Source organism: Corvus hawaiiensis, chromosome Z (assembly GCF_020740725.1).
Source record: "Corvus hawaiiensis isolate bCorHaw1 chromosome Z, bCorHaw1.pri.cur, whole genome shotgun sequence".
In the NCBI taxonomy this organism is placed as follows: Eukaryota; Metazoa; Chordata; class Aves; order Passeriformes; family Corvidae; genus Corvus; species Corvus hawaiiensis.
The window spans coordinates 26,940,185-26,945,106 of NC_063255.1; the positions used below are offsets into that span (position 1 = coordinate 26,940,185).

At 51.7% G+C, this 4,922-nt stretch overlaps 1 long non-coding RNA gene across 1 annotated transcript; it reads right to left on the minus strand.

The window, feature by feature from the left end:
* Window positions 1–1,340: 1,340 nt before the first annotated feature.
* On the minus strand, window positions 1,341–3,178 carry LOC125319502. The gene is made up of 2 exons (XR_007200770.1): window positions 2,876–3,178; window positions 1,341–1,519 (listed from the first exon to the last, which is right to left on the minus strand). It is a non-coding gene; the product is annotated as an uncharacterized LOC125319502 (long non-coding RNA).
* Window positions 3,179–4,922: the final 1,744 nt, after the last annotated feature.

Consider the following 4,922-nt stretch of genomic DNA (forward strand, 5'->3'; position numbering starts at 1 on the left):
AAAGGGGACAGGGACCGCCCCGGCTGGGAAAGGGTATAAAAAGCAGCCATTTTGTTAGAGAGGGGGTGTGTTGAGCTCTCGGGGAGGGAGGCACACACCCGGCTCAACTGAATCGTTACTAATAAGCAGTTTTCCTTTGCTTCGACGACTTTGTTACCATTTAATTGTATCCAAAAGTTAGCTCATTTTTAACACCTCTCTGCCAGCAACTCAGAGCTGCATGGTGCCGTGCTTGCCGTGCACCGGAGAGCACAAAGCAGGCTGGCCTGGTGGCCCCGAATATTTCTGCAGAACGCTCTGCATTTCACACCTTTGCTCTGACTCAGTGCAGAACTCCGGGATTGCGGGCGCTTCCTCCCAGAGCTGTGTGAGGCACTGGCTCCTGCAGATCTGTCGCTGCCTCCCGTTGGCCTCGGTGCCCCTGGCAGAACTGCCGTGCCTGAAGGACGCTGCCCTGTGCTCGAGCCTGCGGAGCAGCCCGGCTCCCTCCCGCTGTGCCCAGGCTGCTGCACACACTGCTAACCTTTCCCAGGAGTTACAGGGCAGCCGGCAGAAGAGTAGCAATCCTCAGCCGGGGCACCAGCCCTCGGCTGCCTTTTGCCTTTCTCTCCTCCTGTGCCACCTCCAGACGGCCAATGGCACCAGTCTGCGCTGTGCCCAGCACGGCTACGCTTCCCTCGGGAGCAGCCAGCTGCCGCTTTGGCTCTGAGATGGGAGGATGTGCCCGCTCCCTGGAAGAGGCACCCAGTGCCAGGCTGCTGCCTCTTGCAGCTACAAGGGCCTCCTGCCAGCCTGCCTCTGCCGAGCCTCAGGCTGCTCTGGGCTCTGCCAGGGCTCTGCTGGGGCTCCGGCCTGGGCAAGGCCGGGCCGCTCTCACCTCACGGTCGCCGACAGCTCTGCATCAGACGAGACCTTTCAGAGCACCCTCGCTGACCTTTCTGCTTTCTCAGCTGAGCAAGACTCTCCCCGAGCCAAAGAGATTGCACCTAGGGATACAAATCCAAGTGGCAGGAACCCCAATGCTCTCGAGTCACAGCTGAACGCCTGCATCTGCACAGGATGTCTTGGCTGCAGCACTCCTCCTCTGGTTTTGCCTGCAAATGCCATTGCCCTTTCTGCCTCAACTACAAGCACAATGGCTGGACAAAAACCGGCCAGTGTGCCGTATTCCAAAGGCAGTGTGGTCTGGAGAGGATGAATGGAGAAGAGCCTGCCCCACTTACAAACCACACCAAAGAAGCCATAAGTGTCACTTTCCACCTTTAAGGAACAACTGACAATTCAGAAGGAAAAGTTGAGCTTAATCACAGGGTGAGAAAGAAAGGAATCTTACAGATGAGTTGGGGTTTCAGAAACTTTATTTATTCAGAATACTACTCTACAATCCGAATCCAAGCTGCTTTTGGAATAAATGGTCCTGACGTGATTGTCACAGTCCTTCCCCCTCCTTCCTCTTCTTCACTGAAATAATCAGTGGCACCAGGCTGGACACAGACTTGACTGATGTTATAAATTGATGCTGCCCAAAGGAAAAAAAACAACAAAGAAAAAAGAGCCATGATTTTCCAAGCTCAGGGCTTCACAGGCTCAATCAGGATTCCTCAGGTCCCTAGAAAGATGCTGAACGAGGACTGATGGGACCATCTGCACCTCCATCTTCATGTGCAGGACCTTGCCATCACAGGCAAACCTGGCCCAGAATCCCACTCATCCACTCATCCAGGTGTCTTCATCTTGCTGGCATTTTTGCCCTGCCAGTGCTCTAGAAATGGTGCTTTCTGTCCCCGGGGTTTCTTCCTTTCAGGAAACTCCAAAGCCTCACATAGGTCCCTCTCTTTGAAAGACGGCACTGTGCTAATTTCCACAGGGAGACAGAGCAGTGTCTACCTTTCCATCCCCTGCCCCTCCTGTGCTGGATGGCACCTTCCTTCCCAGCAGGGACGGCCAAGTGGCAGGGAGTCCAGCAGCTCCCTCTCTGCCACTCAGCCTGACAGTAACCCTGGGCCAGTTCCCATCTGCTTGACCGTTCCAGGCAGCAGATGGGGCTGTGACAAGTCCCTCTCAGCTTCCCTGTTTGGGTGGCAGAAACCTGTAAGAGTGGGGCAGGGGGCACAAGCCAGGGCCCCTCAGAGGCTCACAGTGAGCCTCCCCCAGCCCCTCCTTCCCACAGCCAAATCTCTGACCACTGGGCTGGGACTGGTTTCCTTGGGTTCCTCCACCACCATTTCAAGCATCTGTACCCCGCATTGCTCTACTTCAATACATTTGCCATCAGATAGAACTGAATACTACCCCACCAAATCACAAAAAAGGGTGGCAGAAACAATCAGGACAAAGCACCTCTCCTCTGAGGATATGTGGAGAGAGTTGGGGTTATTCAGCCTGGAGAAGAACAGGCCCCACTGAGACTTTATTGTAAGTTTCCAAATCTTCAAAGTGGCTTCTGAGGAAATGGAGGACACCTTTTCAAACAGGGCCAGTTACAATAGGATGTGGGGTAATATTTTTAAACAGAAAGGGGATTGAGTCAGATTAGGTGTAAGGAATACTTTGTTTACTCTGAGCATGGTGCAACAGTGGCACAGATTGTCCTGAGAGCTGGTAGGTGCCCCATCCCTGGAAACATTCCAGGTCAGGTGGGAAGGGGCTCTGAGCAACCTGATCTCTTTAAAGTTGTCCCTGCTCATTGCAGGGTGCTTGGACCAGATGACCTTTACAGGTTCCTGCCAGCCCAGCCCAGTCTAGGATTCCTCACTGTTGTCATTTGAAAAGCACCAAGAGGGAGGTCAGGAGGACTCATCTGATGTCTTGGACTTCAGTGGAGGAGGAGCCCATCCTCGGACACTGTTTGACCTGCAGCCCCTTTGCATTTTACCTGCAGGAGCTCCTTGGCAGACCAGCGCCACTCCTCGTTTGCCTGCAGGCAGCAGCTCAGGAAGTCACGCAGCGAAGCCGAGAATAGCTTGGGCTGCCGCAGCTGTGGGGTCCCTCCTGTGGCTAACAGGAGTTCAGCCTGGAGAAAAAGGAAACATGAGGCTCCACCTGCTTCTTTCACATCTGTAAATGCTCTCCCAGAGCCCATTACTTAAGCTCCACTGTGCAGTGGCAGTTTGTGCCCTGACAGAGAAGCAGAGATGACTTTCCTATACCAACAAAAAACCCAAACCCCAAAGCAGCTGCAGCTTTTCTAACAGTCAGCAGATCTTGCCTTGGCAGCTGATTTGATTGGCTGACCTAGTTAGGGGCAACTACGTCAGCAGAAGCACATTTTGCTTCTCTGAGGATTCACACCAGCTTGACAGGCAGTTTGGAAGAGGGACTTTGCTATACTAACTATCTATACTATCTCTAAGGATTATTACATGAAAAGGATTTCTGCAGTGCTTGTTGGTCCCTTAAGCACAGCTTCCATTAAACAAAACTCATCAAGCTTTTTATCCTGTTCTTGAAAACAATGGTAATTGGAAGAAAAGAAAGGAAATCCATCAGATTTTCCTCAGGTAAGGAAACAAACATTTGAAATTGTTGGTGTGACCCAGCCCACTGCGGGGCTGAGGCAGCATGATGCCAATCAATCCCAGCTGTCATGGGTTAGCAAAACATAATCCCAGAAGTGATGTTCTTGCAAAGGGGTGCTTACAGCTTCCTCTGTGACCTGACAGAACCCATCAGCTGGCCAGTTTGAATATGGACAATTCTTTAAGCCACTTAAAATTGTGGCCTCTGTGATCCACACTTAAGAATAGACACACCCCAGCAGAGCCCTCTCTCGTTTCCGGTGCTGGGACAGGTGGCCCTGTGTGGGGGCCCAGTGGGCCCGGCCCAGGCCCTGCTCGGGCCAGGCCGGGCCGGGCCATGGCCGTCCTGGAGCCGATGGGCCCTGTTCCACCTGCGGAACCCCCCCCCCCCCATAACCCTGCTGTGGGCAGCCGGAGCAGCCCGGCTCCCCCTCTCCAGTGCGGCCAAGATTCAGCTGCAGCTGCCCTGCTGTCCGGCAAAAGATCATGTGACCAACAGCGATAAGCGAAATTCCAGCTGCAAGGCCCAGGTGAGATTAACCCTTTTATTGCTGTGAAGAGCTGAAAACCTGAGGGAGAAGAAAGAGGAAATGCTTAAAGCTGAAATTCTGTTGTAAAGCTATGATGTATCAGAGTACCTGTTGTAATTTCATGAAGGCATGGGGGGTGGAGCGTTCAACTTGTACTTGTGAGCCAAAGCGCCTGTGCTGAGATAGGCAGATGCTGAAGCAGCTGTAATTTGATGAGAAATTTGAACAGGGAGAGATGGAAGTGATGAGGACTTTTGTTCCAAATGGAAAAGGAGAAGACCTCAGTTCCTAGAGATGCTCCCAGAGATAGTCCTAGAGATGAAGATGAGGAGGACCCTTTGCTCCCAGGGAAGGAGGAGGGCCTCTATTCTTAGAGATGAAATCCTCCCAGAGATGGGTGAAGAGAACTTTTGTTTCTGAATGGCTCAACCTTAAATTTGTACCCCAGTAATTCAAGAGTGGACCCTCAAAAGCAGTTGTGGGAAAAGCTGCAAGGTGGGGGAAGGGACTCACATGTGAGCAGAGAACCAACCCGGGCAGCTGTCTCGTTGTGATAATTTCTCCATAGCATGGGCAAGAGAGACTCCTCTTCCTAAATGGACTGAACAATTTTGGAAGTGGTAAACAGACTGAACATCTCAAGGGTTGTCTTTTTACATTGTCAGTGGGAGAAGGGAGAAAGGTGGGGGGGAGGAGAAGTGTTCTGAAGGTGTGGTATGATTTTATTTTTTTCTTTTTCCCTCTTTTAGGTTTGTTAATAAATTTCTTTATATTCTTTCAAGTTTGGTGCCTGCTTTGCATTTCTCCTAATTCTTATCTCACAGAAGGTAAATAGTAATGAGTATTTGGACCAAACCACTACACCAGCCCATCC